A 15917-nucleotide genomic window follows, 5' to 3' on the forward strand; every position below is an offset into this window, starting at 1 on the left:
ACAAGCTGAACAAGCAACTGCTTATGGCACACTGCAAGATCTGATGGGACAGTGTGTGATACAGGAGGTGGCAGCAACAGTAGTATAATGGGAAAGAAAAATGTCCTTGGTGACAGCATTTTGGTGGGAAGAAACAGGAGAAAATAGGGAAAAATTAAGGGCAGAGAGAGACCAGATGGTGATAGTATTGAGCCAAAAAACCCCACAAAATTCCAAAATATGTCATAAACTCAAATCTTACCAGTAAAGACCCATTAAATTGAAAAATAACACAAATAGAAAAATTAAAATTTATTTTCATCATGTTAAAGTACTTACATCTTATTTCATCCAGACAGTATTTGAGATGGATTATTCAAAAAGAGAAGAAGGAGATATTTGCAGTAAGATTCATAAATAGAGCCTAAAGAGGTAAGGGGAAGCATGCCAATCCTAAGAGCCAATAGAGCGGCTGTGTTTGAGCATGAAACCTGGAGCTTCCTTGTAGCCATGAAGGAGAAGGAAGCTTTACCAAATAAAATTATAAATATCATTATCTGAAATAATTATCAATAAATATTTGGGAGGTAACATTTTCTTGGTTAGAAATATAATTCCTGTGTTGCAGTAGAGGGGATAACAATATATTCAGTAATAACCTTAGTGGCAGCTGAGAATTCAGAGAAGGAAATCGAAGTTGTTCCATGGAAAAAGATGTTTGTAAATGGGCTAAGTAGGGTTCCTTCTGATGAAAGGAGTTTGACAATCTGCAGCCCCACACTGCCAGGGGCAATGGCTTTGTAGAGTGCTTTAAAAGCCCGCTTACATACTGTGCACCTGAGGAACTGTGCCAAACGCCCCTGGCCTGGGACCCAATGTCATATCCCTGCTGAGACCGAGGGCAAGTGCTCTGTAATGTCACACGGTGTCTGGTTTGGAAGTAGGGTTTAGGAAGTTGAGAGAATGAAGCTTCAAAACCACTAGACAGAGAAGTGTGAAGAAAAAGAAGAGGAAAAAAATCTCATTCAAAATGAGGTTGCAAAACAAAATTTTAAAACACATGGGAACTTTAATTCTGTGAAGGTGAGCCAGCCCCAAATCAACAATGGCAACATAATTTCATTCCAGGTGGAACTGTCTAGCCAAAACTTTCGAATAACTAGGCTTTGTATACTTCAGGAGAAAAATGAAAAAAAAATGAATTTTTAAAGAAAAAACATTAGCAGACAAAGGAAACAAGTCAGGTAAATTAAAAGCAGAATGACTAGACATCTTGGAAATTGAAAATATATTGATTAAAATAAAAAATTCTTAATTCCTTTCACCTTTTCAGCCATCTCCCAACCTTCCTCCCCTCTGGTGATTACAACTTATTCTCTGTATCTATGAGTTTGTTTTTGTTTTGTTTATTTTGTTCTTTAGATTCCGTATATTAGTGAAATCATACGGTGTATGTCTTTGACATATTTCATTTAGCATAATACCCTCCAGGTCCATCCATGTTGCTGCAAATGGTAAGATTTCAGTTATAAAAATAGTCACCAGGATATAAAGTATAACATAGGAAATATTGTCAATAATATTGTGATAACTATGTATAGTGTTAGATGGGTACTAGACTTATTGGGGTGATCACTTTGTAAGTATATAATGCTTAATCACTATATTGTAAACCTGAAGCTAATATAATATTGTATGTCAAGTTTAATTGAAACATAATTTTTTTAAAGTAAGTACTAGGCAAAGTGTCCTCTAGGGAAAAAAAAAATGAGAACAACAGCAAAAATTGTTGGACTAAGTGAATAGACAAATTCTTTTTCTCACATGTAATATATTATGTAAAGCATTTACATAAGCCTTTGAATAATTTTGAGTCAAGTTTGCTTACAGTCACTTAAAAAAATCAAACAAGGTGAAGTTTTGGGAAACATGTCTGGCTGTGTTCTCAATGACATTGTACTTTTAAAATGGTGAACATTTGCGAGTCCTTGCTAAAACAATGACGATTTGATCAATCATCATTGTGAATAGTATGAGTAAATTATTCTTCTAAAAAAGAAATAAATTCAAAAGTTGTGGCAAACTTTGGAGCAGAGACAATAAAAGAGAAAATAATAAATTTGAAAATATTGCTATGGATTCACCTAGATCACAGCATATGGAATAAAATATGAAAGAATGTTAAGTAGAGAGATCATACACACCAGTATGCCTGGGCGAGTTTCAATTTACATGTAATTATTAGTGGAACTTCCTTTAACTCAAATATGCCCCAGTTTAGACAATAAATTACATACTCCCAAGTATTAAGAAACTAGAGGCCCGGTGCATGAAATTCGTGCATGGGGGGGTGTCCCCTCAGCCCAGCCTGCACCCTCTCTAATCCAAGATCCCTTGGCGGATGTCCAACTGTCATTTAGGCCTGATCCCAGGGATCGGGCCTAAGCTAGCAGTGGACATCTCTCTCACAATCGAGGACCGCTGGCTCCTAACTGCTCACCTGCCTGCCTGATCACCCCTAACTGCTCCCCCTGCCAGCTTGATCACCCCTAACTGCCCCCCCCTGCCAGCCTCGTCGCCCCCAACTGCCCCCCTCTGCTGGCCTGGTTGCCCCTAACTTCCTCCCCCCCCGCCAGCCTGGTTGCCCCTCACTGCCCCTCACTGCCCCTCCTGGTCGCCCCCAACTGACCCCTGCCGGCATGGTTGCCCCCAACTGCCCCCCTGCTGGCATGGTCGCCCCCAACTGCCCTCCCTGCCGGTCTGGTTGCCCCCAACTGCCCTCCCTGCCAGCCTGGTCGCCCCCAAATGCTCCCCACCCCTGCTGGCCTGGTTGCCCCACACAGCCTGCTGTTTGGTCTTTACTGTGATGGTGTCTTGGACAATTTGCATATTCCTCTATTATTAGTAGAGATATATAGACTAGACTGAAAAACATAAGATTGCCAAAAGGAAAGAATAGAGAAAGTCACAAAGAGATAATATTTGAAGAGAAAAGAGCTATGAATTTTCTAAATCTAAATAAAGACTTGTGCCCTCAATTGAAGTGAATTATAAGAACCAAGAAGGATATACAGCTACCCCCTGGTATCTGTGAAGGATTGGTGCTGGCCCTGCTCATACCCGCTGAAGGCGTGGAGTGGTTGGGGCCAGCACCTTCAGTGGGTGCAAGTGGCAGCTGCCCCGATCGCCCCTCAGGAGCAGGGGGAAGTGGAGAAGCCCTCAGGGGCAATCAGGGCTGACAGCCACTGCTCACACCTGCTCATGGCACCAACTGATTGGGACCAGCACTGGGCACTGGCAGCGGGTGTGAGCGGGGCTGGCACTGGCAGTGGGTGCAAGTGGCAGCTCCGGCACCGGCAGTGGGTGCAAGTGGGGCTGTCGCCAGCAGTGGGTTTGAGCGGCGGCTGCCAGCCCTGATCTCCTCTCTGGAGCAGGGGGAGGTGGAGAAGCCCTGAGAAGCAATTGGGGCTGGCAGCCGCTGCTTGCACCCGCTGACAGCACCAAGCAATGGCTGGCGCCAGCAGTGGGTGCAAGTGGCAGCTTCAGTGTTGGCAGCAGGTGGGAGTGGGGCTGGCACCGGCAGCAGGTGCAAGCACCAGGCAGGACCGCAGTGCATGGGAGCAAAGAATTTTCAGTAACCACCAGAGGCTTGCCCCAATGGCAGCAACTGGTGCCCTGCCTTGGTCTGGCGCCCCTGCTCACATACTCCACCATCCCGCCGCAGCCGACGCCAACCATGTTCTGCGCACGCCCCCTGGTGGTCAGCGCACGTCATAGCGACCGGTTGTTCCAGTTGTTCTGCCGTTCAGTCTATTTGCATATTAGCCTTTTATTATATAGGCTGGTATAGTATTTGCACATAACCTATGCACTTCCTTCTATATATTTTAAATGTACTCTAAATTACTTATAATACCTAATACAATGTTAATGCTATGTAAATAGTTGCTATACTGTATTGTTTAGAGAATAATGATAAGAAAATAAAGTCAGTACATGTTCAGTGCAGACACAACTATCATAGTACATGTCAGCAACAACTTAACTTTTTGAATATTTTTGATCCACAGTTGGTTGAATCTGTGGGTGCAGAACCTATGAATACAGAGGGCTGACTGCATAAAATATATTCACACCTCTACACTCATCATAGTTAATCTGGAAAACATCAATAATTAAGATACACTCTTACCAACTTCCAGGAGAAAAGACAGATTACCAACAAAAATGGTTAAATGTTAAACCAAGCAGATTCCTCACCAGCGACAACAAATGCCATAAAACAAGAGAGAAATATAGTCAGTGTAATAAGGGGGACTGACAATTTACTAGTAGAATATTATATGCAAATAACTAGGTAAAAAAAAGCAAGTTGCTAGAAAATCGATATTCAACCTATACTTGATATATATTTAAGTTTTGGGGGCTTCAGAGGAATATAAACATACTAGATCACTTTAGATATTTTTATAGAAATAAATTTTAGTTTACATCTTTTTAAAAAGAATGCAAAAGTTTATTGATATGCTCTCAGAGTTTCTACTGTACTGTTTTTTATTAAGGTATAATTGAAATCTAATATTTTAGTTTCAGATGTATAATAATGATCTGATATCTGTATACATTGTGAAATGATCACCACAATAAGTCTAGTTAACATCCATTATCATACATAGTTATAATTTTTTCTTTTTTTCTTGCAATGAAGACTTTTAAGTTCTATTTTCTTAGCAACTTTCAAATATATGATATAGTATTATTAACTATAGGCACCATGCTATACATTATATCCCCATGACTCATTTATTTTATAGTTGGAAGTTTCTACCTTTTGACCTCCTTCACCCATTTCCCAATTCCCCTTTCAACCACCACTCTTTACTGTATCTAAAAGCTTGGTATTTTTGTTTGTTTGGTAGAGTATCCCATTGTATAAATACACCACAATGTATTCATCCATTCTACTCTTGCTGGCCATTTAGATTGTTTATAGTGTTTGGTGATTATGATAAGTGCTGTTTTGAACATTCTTGTTCCTATCTTTCAGTCACAGTTATGTTGGGTATATATGTAGGAGTGAAATACTGGAATTGCTGGGTTGGAGGCTATGCATATGTTTAGCTTCAGTAGTTACTGCCTAACAGTTTTCTGAAGATGTTGTACCAATTTATATTCCCATGTGTACTGCAGGAAAGCTCCACTTGATCCACATCCTCACCGCTATGTGGTTCTACTAGTTTCTTTAGATTTTACCTACTCTGATGAATGTGTATATACACAATTTTCAATTCCCTGATGAATAATTATGTTGAGTACTAGAGGCCCAATGCACAACATTTGTGCAATAGTAGGCCTTCCTTCCCCCAGCTTCCAGCACCAGCTTCCCTCTGGCACCCAGGACCAGGGCTTCCCACCGGCTGCTGACAGGCACCCGGGACCCGGGCTTCCCTTGCAGCCCTGGCTTCATCTGGAAGGATGTATGATCTAATTAGCATATTATGCTTTTATTATTATAGATTTCATTGCTTATCATCTATCTATTCTCTTTCATGAATTACTTGTTCAATGATCAAGGCCATTTTTCTATTACTTCATAGGAACATTTTACATATTATGGAACATTTTGCATATTTTACTGGGATCTTTTAATAAACAGGGGTTCTTAATTATGTTCTCTTTATGTCTCATTTATCAATATTTTAAAAAATTATTTGCCTATCCTAAAGTCATGAAGATAATCTTTGTTATCTTTTACTTCACATATACATACAGCTCACACCTGGTCCAGAATTGTTTCTTGTGTGAAGTAGAATATTAAGATTATTTTTCCCATATGTATATCCAGTTGACATACCATCATTATTAAAAGAAACATTTCTTTCCTTATTTATTAATATTTTATCATAAAACAAAGAATCACGTTTCTATTCTACCGACTATGTCTATTTGTCTATTCTTGTGCTAATACCAGACTGTCTTAACTATATAGCTTTGCAAAATGTCTTGAAAACTCTTAGAGCAAGACCTCCAATTTTCTTATTCTTGAAAATTGACTTATCTAACTTCCCTAGTCTTAGTTCTTTATATTTCTATATATAGATAAATTAGATTTATGTGTTAATCTCAACAAAAATACTTTAAAGTTTTTAACATACAAGCCATAAATAAGTTTAATTAATCCATTATAAGTAAACTATAATATAGGCAGTAAACTCCTTGACATCAGTCTTGGTGATGAATTTTTGGATATGACTCCAAAAGCAAAGGCAACAAAAGTAAAAATAAACAGTAGAATTATATCAAATTAAAAAGCTTCTGCACAGCAAAGGAAATCATCAACAAAATGAAAAAGCAACCTACTGAATGGGAGAAAATATTTTCAAATCACATATCTGATAAGGGGCATCCAACTTCATAGATAGGTCTAGCAACATAGCATTGAGCAATAAGAGTCAGAAACAGAGTTAATATTTTATTACTCCATTTAAACGAAGTTCAAAACAGGCAAAGTTAATCTATGGTAAGGAAGATGATAGTGGTTAACCTTAGGAAGGGAAGGGGAGAGACTAGGAGGAGGCATGAGTAGGGGGCCTTGGGTTACTGGTAATGTTCCACTCTTGATCTGGATTGTTGTTACACAGGTGTACTAGGTGTACCGGTTAATAATGCAGATTTTTTTTCAATAGATGGAGTTACACATATGTTGATATATATGTGATTTGATATGTACGCTATTTTGTTGTATTGACAGCAAGCTTCAAAACTTCATATGTCAAATTTGCTGAAGGTGTTAACATCATAGATATTTTTACACTTAAATATGTTGAATTTTGTGCCATAAAAAAGAGCATTTGCGGGAAGTTTTAATTCATTACTTTATTTTGAAGAAAAAGTTATCTTATACTTCGGGAAGCTTATGGTGAACATGCCCCATCTCAAGATACTTCTGAACACTGGTTTAAACGCTTTAAATGTGATGATTTCGATGTGAAAGACAAAGAACATCCAGGTCAACCGAAAAAGTCTAAACACCAACAATTACAAGCATTATTGGATGAAGATGCATGTCAAACTCTAAAACAACTTGCAGAAAGATTAAACATTGCTCAGCAAACAATTTCCAATCATTTACAAGCAATGGGAAAGATTTTAAAGGAAGGAAAATGGGTGCCACGTCAACTGAACAAAAGACAAATGGAAAACCGAAAAGTCATCAGTAAAATGTTGCTTCAACGGCATGAAAGAATGCTTTTTTGCATCTAATTGTGACTGGTGATGAAAAGTGGATTTATTTTGAGAATCCCAAATGTACAAAATCATGGGTTTATCCAGGTCAACCATCAACATCAACTGCAAGGCGAAATCTCTTCGGAAAGAAGACAATGCTCTGCATTTGGTGGGATCAGGAAGGTGTGGTGTATTATGAGCTTCTAAAACCAGGTGAAACCATTAATACTGATCACTACTGACAACAAATAATCAATTTGAACCACGCTTTGATCGTGAAACGACCAGAATGTGCCAAAAGACCTGGCAAAGTAATTTTGCTTCATGATGACGCACCATCACACACTTCAAAACCAGCTAAAGACACGTTAAAAGATCTTGCCTGGGAAGTATTAACCCACCTGCCATATTCACCAGACCTTGCTCCTTCAGATTACCACTTGTTCCAATCGATGGCACACGCACTTTCTGAGCAGCACTTCAAAACGTACGAAGAAGTGGAAAATTGGGTCTCTGAATGGTTTGCCTCAAAACAAGAAAAGTTCTATTGGGATAGTATCCACAAATTACCTGAAAGATGGGGGAAATGTGTAGCTAGCGATGGACATTACTTTGAATAAAGCACTTTTGATGTTTCTCTTAAAATTATCGTGTTTTCTTTGATTACAAAATCCGCCATTATTAACCGGTATACCTAGTATTGTGAAAATTCACTAAAGTGTACACTTAGGCAAATGCTCGTTTCTGTGTGATTGCTATACATAAAAAGAAAAAAAAAACTTTAGGTAACCAATATAGAAATAACCTTAATATCTCCTGAATCAATAGGTGAATGAAAAGGAGGAGATAGGGGGTTTCAAGGATTTGGAGGAGGAAGAGAAAGAAGAGCGGGGGAGAAGAAAGGATGAAAAAGAAAAATACAGAACCCATTATCAATTCAATAGAAAGTAGGATTGCAGGGAGAGAGAAAAAAAACAAAGAAAGAAAATGGATGCTAAGAGAATACACAAAAGAAATTGGCAAAAATAAGCCTACATGCATGATCAAAGTGAATGTGGATAGATAAAACTCACCCATTAAAAAACATAATCAGATGGAATAACATAAATGCATCTATATGCTAATTAGAAAAGGCACCTAACACCAAACCAAAAAGAAATTTTGAACATAAAGTTTTGAATAGCTAAGTAGATCTTATAGTAAGGTGTATTCCAAAAGATAGAGAATGACCCTCAAGACAATAAAACAATTTGCACTTAATAATACAACATTGTATTGAACAGAGCAAACCAAAAGGATTACAAAGTAAAATGGATAAATCCAGAACTATAGATGTCCAAAACTTCAATGAGAAATATAGATCAAATAGATAAAGCTAATAAGAATATAGAATATTTAAACAACTAGGCTGTATCCAGTATCAGCTTCGCTCTGTGCCTACTCCTACCAACCTCCCAAAATATGCACACCAAAACCCCCAGGCTGCTGCTAAGAGAGTAGAATTCAATAACCTGCTCTCATGCTGTATCTTTTGGGAAAGACCCTTGGATTCAGAGCATATGGAAGGGGATTTAAGGAGAATTCACCTAAACAATACCAGAATGAAAACAAAGTCTACATATAGGATTCATTGGAAATATGAACAAGATAAAAATATAATGACATGAAAACTATGCAAATGGAACAAAAGTAAGTATGAAAGAAACTCTAAAGCAACCAGAGTCTAAAGAACACATGACAACATCTCACCAGTGTTTCATACTATAGAAAAGTTTATTAAGAACGTGAGTTGAATAAAATAAGAACTTAAATCTAAGATGATAACAGCACAGAATGAAATGAAAATGGTAATTGAAAATGTAAGAAACAAATTGAAACTAAAATAACACCATTACAAAACTAATAAGTTGCATACCAAAAGGTAGCAAATGACATGGCTGAAAAATAATTTTTTACACAGAGGAAAGGCTTGAGATAAGCCTAGTAAAATCAAAGGAAAGTGATTAATGGAAAAAGAAGGTAGTAAGTAGTATGAAGTGTGACAAAGATGACATTATACAATTATCCCCGAGTTAAAGAACTCAATACACGAGTCAGAAAAAGTATTCCAATAGAAAAAATCCTAAAATGCAAGAATAAGAGACTCTATAACTCAAAAGTTCAAATCATACTCCAAGACAAATATATTCAACAGTGTCCATTCGAAATCATATTTTTTCTTGTTGAATTCTGAGAATTAGAAAAAAAATTCAGGCATCCAGACATAAATAGTCTCTTATAAGTGAGAACAAAAGTAGGCTGGCCTCAGTCTTCTCCAGAGTAATATTCCAGGTTAGAGGACAATAGAGCAATGTCTAACAACCTCCAAAGGAAAAGAAATGTGACAAAAATAGTATGTCCAGCCACAATTCCATTCACTTCCTATATAAAGACCACAAATAGATATTCTTAAATGTGAGAGAATAAAAGGATTGTAGGATGTATTAACTTTCTTGAGATGGGAAAATGACTCAGTGAAGAAATCTAGTCAATTAAGAAATGAATAATAACACCATGGTAAATGGTGATTCCTTCCATGTTGAATGCTAAATGACAGTAATGTCACAGCATTATTAGAAAGTGTGACCCAAGTGTTCTGTAATCAGCCAAGTAGTTCTTCAGGTTGAAAGGAAGTAGACACACAGTCTTCTCTAGCATGAAAGAACTCAGGGAACATAGCACTTACAAAATATTTTTTATAAACTCTTTGAAATAAAGTCCATATAAGAGGAGATCAAAACTTAGCACTTAGGAACAAAGATATAAAAAAAAACAGGTGATAAACATTAAGTCCATTGAAATATAGAACTAAAAATAACAGTGAGAAATATGGTTACAAAACATAAGTGTCATAAAACTTTAAAATGTTTAACTTCAGTGTCTTAATGTCAGGTGAGAAAATGAATTTAGTTTTTTATAAAAAAAAATAGAATGTAGATTTTGATAGTGGTTCAAGATGACAGACTGAGTTCCTGTGTTGATCAATTCTCTCTCCCAAGACTGGATTAACAAGAGAGTAAAAATAAAAAAGGTCAAATAAACAAGGAAAGGCCAGTTGTTGACAAAAGAGTTTAGCAAGTTTGTCTAAAAAGCAGATACAGGGGCAAAAGTGTATGAAGCATGTGGAAGCCAGGTGTAACAGGGCCAATAAAAATAAATAAAAATGTAAATATAAAACAGTTACCCTGTCCTTTATCTTCTTAGCCCAGTGGTCGGCAAACCGCGGCCCGTGAGCCACATGTGGCTCTTTGGCCCCTTGAGTGTTCTAACGCCACTTCTTCAAAATAGACTTGCCCAGGCCAAAAACCGACTTCTGCGCGTGGGCCATGAAGTTTCAATTGCACTGACCGCTCAGGAAGAAAAGCAAAAAAAAAGTAACTAAGAATGAGAAGGGCATGGGATGTAAGAGCAATCTAACCTGGGACAATAGGAAGGGAAGACCTAAGCTAACTACTGTGCAGCAAAATCAGTCCTGAAGTAAGGTCCAGAAATAAGCATGAAATAAATTTTAAAAAAGTATGTCTGTGAGGGTGGACATTCCATACACTGGATAGTATCCTTGAAAGCTAAGGATTGGCTAAATATAAGAAAGGCAGTTAGAAATTTTGAAGAGGAGGGGCACTGTACATAAGAAATATATGTAATTACGTCGGCATTGTTATGATAATGAGAGCAATGATTACTGATTTTTCAAATTTTAAAATCTAAACAAAGGCAAAACTTGCAGAAAACTGTGGTTATAGAACAGAAGGCAAACGTTTTCAGTCTTGCCAATATGAAAGTAAAAACAAAGCTTACAAGAGTAAGGGACTGAAAGGGGCAAAGGATTGAGGACTTCACCTTAAACAGTAGGGAGTCGAGATAGACCGTCTTTTATTACTGGAACAGAAATAAAGGGAAAATACAGGGTGGGGAGAAAGGAGGTTTGCAGTTGTTCATATGGAAAATAATTCAATATTTAATAAATAATAACACAAGAATAAACTGTGTTTCATGTACTCACAACTGTAAACCTACTTTTGCCCAACCCTATATATGTTATTGGGGATACAAAAGTGACCAAAAGAGGAACTAAGAATAGTTAAATAATTACTGTGGCAGGAGAGAGAGAGAGAAGTTTAGAGAAGTATAGTGAGCTAATTCCTCATTCAGCATAGCAGGAAGTCAGTAGACAATGTTTAAAATAGATAATCCAAAAAAATCATGACTAATCAATTTAGAATTTAAAAAAATCTAAAAATAGAAAAATAAAATTACATGTCTCTTTAAAAATATAATTTCTGCTATTTTTCCACTTATCTAAATAAATTTATAAAGATATATTTATAGTAATACTAGAGGCCTGATGCACAAAATTCATGCAAGAGTAGGTCTTCCTTCCGCCAGCACCCAAGACCCGGGTTCCCTCTGGCCACTGGCACCTGGAACCTGGGCTTTCCTTGAAGAGGGAGGCCCCGCCCACCCACCGGAGCCAGCCGGTCAGTGGCCTGGGCCTCCCTCTTAGGGCGATCATGGAGGCCCCCCCACCCCCCCAATTGATCGCCCCACCGGCCGATGGCCTGAGCCTCCCTTTGCGGGGTGATCATGGGGCAATGGCCAGGCCCCCAACCAATCACATTGCACCCACCTTGGCTGGCCTGGCGCCAGTGGGTGTCATAGCGTGGTCCTGGATGGTCATCCAGATGGTCGTCCATATGGTCATTCGCTGTTCGGTCAATTTGCATATTATGCTTTTATTATATAGGATACATCTAATATTTCCAAATGATGAGATTTGGGAATTTTTACAACATTCTTTGTACCTTTAAGTATTTCTTGAATAACTTATATCTTTATGTCACTTTTATAACAATGACATCATTATTTTATACTCTGGGAGAATTAAATAAAGGGATAAAGGTAAAAGCAGGAAACCCACTAAACTATTACAAAAGCCCGTGAGAAAATATAGTGGTGTGGGTAGGATGCTTACATTTCACATGAAGAGAAGCCATGCTAAAGTTTCTTAATTGAGCCATTGGGGAGCAGGAAGGCCACAGAGTAGAATGTGTTATTTCCAAGGTGAGATGGGTAGAAGCAGGGTCGAGGGTTTGGCTTCATAAGGCCTAAATTTGAATATCTGAGAAATATACAAGTAATGATGATGTAGTCAGTTGCTTACTACACAAGTTGAAGCTCAAGTTCATGCTGGGTATATAAATTTGGGATTTTCAGCAAATAGGCTATGACAGCATTAGGCAAAAGGCTAAAATAATCTTAGGGCCATTAATACTCTCTAACTAGTTACTTTAGTTATTAAAGCAGTAACCTTAATCAATTTCCATTTTTCAGTGGCGCAAATTTTACTTTATCCATTTTTCCTGAGTAAAAAAGAATACTAATATTTGCTCAGACATATATGAACTCAGAATGTTGGAACAAATCTTAGATATTATACCTCCAATTCTTTTGTTTGTTTGTTTGTTTTTAATTTAATAAATCTTTATTGTTCAGATTATTACAATTGTTCCTCTTTTTTACCCCCATAGCTCCCCTCCTCCTGGTTCCCACCCCACCCTCTGCCCTTACCTCACCCACCCACTGTCCTCATCCATAGGTGTACGATTTTTGTCCAGTCTCTTCCCGCACCCCCCACACCCCTTTCCCCCGGAGAATTGTCAGTCCACTCCCTTTCTATGCCCCTGATTCTATTATATTCACCAGTTTATTCTGTTCATCAGATTTTTTATTCACTTGATTTTTAGATTCACTTGTTGATAGACATGTATTTGTTGTTCATAATTTTTATCTTTACCTTTTTCTTCTTCTTCCTCTTCTTAAAGAATACCTTTCAGCATTTCATATGATACTGGTTTGGTGGTGATGAACTCCTTTATCTTTTTCTTATCTGTGAAGCTCTTTATCTGACCTTCAATTCTGAATGATAGCTTTGCTGAGTAGAGTAATCTTGGTTGTAGGTTCTTGCTATTCATCACTTTGAATATTTCTTGCCACTTCCATCTGGCCTGCATAGTTTCTGTTGAGAAATCAGCTGACAATCTTATGGGTGCTCCCTTGTAGGTAATTAACTGTTTTTCTCTTGCTGCTTTTAATATTCTCTCTTTGTCTTTTGCTCTTGGCATTTTAATTATGATGTGTCTTGGTGTGGTCTTCTTTGGATTCCTTTTGTTTGGGGTTCTGTGCGCTTCCTGGACTTGTAAGTCTATTTCTTTCACCAGGTGGAGGAAGTTTTCTGTCATTATTTCTTCAAATAGGTTTTCAATATATTGCTCTCTCTCTTCTTCTGGCACCCCCATAATTCGGATGTTGGTACGCTTGAAGTTGTCCCAGAGGCTCCTTACACTATCTTCAAATTTTTGGATTTTTTTTTTTCATTTTGCTTTTCTGGTTGAGTGTTTTTTGCTTCTTTGTATTTCAAATCTTTGACTTGATTCTTGCAGTCCTCTAGTCTGCTGTTAGGTCTCTGTATAATATTTTTAATTTCAGTCAATGTATGTTTAATTTCTAGTTGGTCCTTTTTCATATCCTCGAGGGTTTGGATAAATTTATTGGCCTTTTCTAGGAAATTCTTGAAAAACCTTATAACCGTGGTTTTGAACTCTATATCCAGTCATTTGCTCTCCTCCATTTCTTTCATTTGTGATCTGTTTCTTTGTCTCCGCATTTTTGCTGCTTCCCTGAGTTGGTAGAGTAGCTTTGTGTGGTAGGTGTCCTATAGGGCCCAGTGGCTCAGCCTCCCCAGTTACCTGAGGTGGACACTCTTGGTGCACCCCTTTGTGGACTGTGTGTACAGCCTTGTTGTAGTTAAGTCTTTTTTTTTTAAAGAATTTTTTTATTTTTTTAAATTTTTATTGATTTTTTACAGAGAGGAAGAGAGAGGGATAGAGAGTTAGAAACATCGATCAGCTGCCTCTTGCACACCCCCTACTGGGGATGTGCCCGCAACCAAGGTACATGTCCTTGACCGGAATCGAACCTGGGACCTTTCAGTTCGCAGGCCAACGCTCTATCCACTGAGCCAAACCGGTTTCGGCTGTAGTTAAGTCTTGATTGTTGTTGGTATCACTGGGAGGAATTGACCTCCAGGCCAATTGGCTGTGAGGATCAGCTGTGTCTACGCTGGGAGAACTTCTGTGCTGGAGATACCCTTATGAGACAAGACTTGCAAAATTGCAAAAGCCTCTGTGCTCAGCTTGGATGGGGCGGAGTCTCAGGGTGGAGCAGACAGCCTTGGCTTCCCATCAGCCCTGCCCTATGAGGCCCCTGGGTCTCAGTGTCCCTCGGTAATCGCTGCAAGCACCTCTGAGAGAAAGCCGCCCTCAAGTTTCGTCCGCTGCTGGACAGTCCAGTTTCTCCCCGAGTGAGTCTGGGTTCCCAGAAACTCGTCCAGAACTGGAGTTCAGTGCAGTCGGGAGCTTCCTTCTCCCTTCCGCTTTAGAAAGCCAGCCACGCACTCAGCTGCCCATGCACACAGCAGTCAGTCCTCTCTGCGCGTGTGCGCCTCCAGACCTCTGCCTTTTGCAGCTCCTCTGAGTCTCAATGTGCTTTCCTCTTTCCTTCTAGTTGTAGAATTTCCACTCAGCCAGCTTTCCTGTGGTTTTGGATGTCCGTTTTGTCTTTTGTCTTTTAGTTGTAGTTTTGATATTGTTGTGCGAGGCAGCAGTTTAGGTGTTTACCTATGTCGCCATCTTGGTTTCTCTACACCCCAATTCTTATTAGACAGATAAGAAAACTGAGGCACAGTTTAAGTAATTTTCCTAAAGTGAAAGAACTATTTGGTGACAGAAGTAGAAATAAAATGTAAGTTTTGAGATTCTTGACCTGGTAAGAAAGTATATGCATGCACACACATGCACACACACACACACACACACACAAATATGCCTCCTGCATTAAAAAAAAATCAAAACGGGCTTATTTATCAGATTCTACTAAAGTCAAGTGAAAGATTGATCTTTGTCAGTTTCTTTAGCTGTAATAGGAGAATTTTATGCAGCATTGCATGTGTTCTACTTCAGAAGACTTGTGTGTAAATCTTTTTTTAAAATCACAGGTAAAGAAGACAATTATATTGACTATATTTTGAAAGATAAGAATATTTTTGTTGTCTGCATTACAAAATAATCCATCTCTTTTTTGTTGGCAGTTATTTGTTAGATACATAGTTTATTGCCTCCCCTAATTCTGACATCTTCCTAAATTTCTGTATAGAAAAATTTCCAAGGGGAAAATTATTCCTCACTTGTATTTTTGTCATTTGATTAATTTTTTTAAATTAAGTCCAAATGATTCAACTTGTTTTTCACACTACAACAGACAGCCACCTGCCACCTCCCTCATAAAGGAAATATCCCATCAGATTTTCTACATAAATAACTTCTTCCCTAGGAGGAAGGAAAATGCAGAGTGGTATTTACCCTCATTTTTACAAATACTTCTGTTGGATTTTGTAGTATGCTAAAATGCCTTTGTGGACATTATATTTAATCCCTCCTATTTTTCTTTGAGATTATAATTAGTCCCTTTCCTCTAATACATTTTCAGTTGAACACTAAACCTTTATTACTTTTGAAAATGTTCTTGGAAATATTTTTCTGTACAAATTAAGGGGCACTCAAGTGATTCTATGATTAAGTTTCTGAACAATGTTCTATTAGGACATATAACCACTA

The sequence above is a fragment of the Cnephaeus nilssonii genome (assembly GCF_951640355.1).
Source record: "Cnephaeus nilssonii genome assembly, chromosome: 9".
In the NCBI taxonomy this organism is placed as follows: domain Eukaryota; kingdom Metazoa; phylum Chordata; class Mammalia; order Chiroptera; family Vespertilionidae; genus Cnephaeus; species Cnephaeus nilssonii.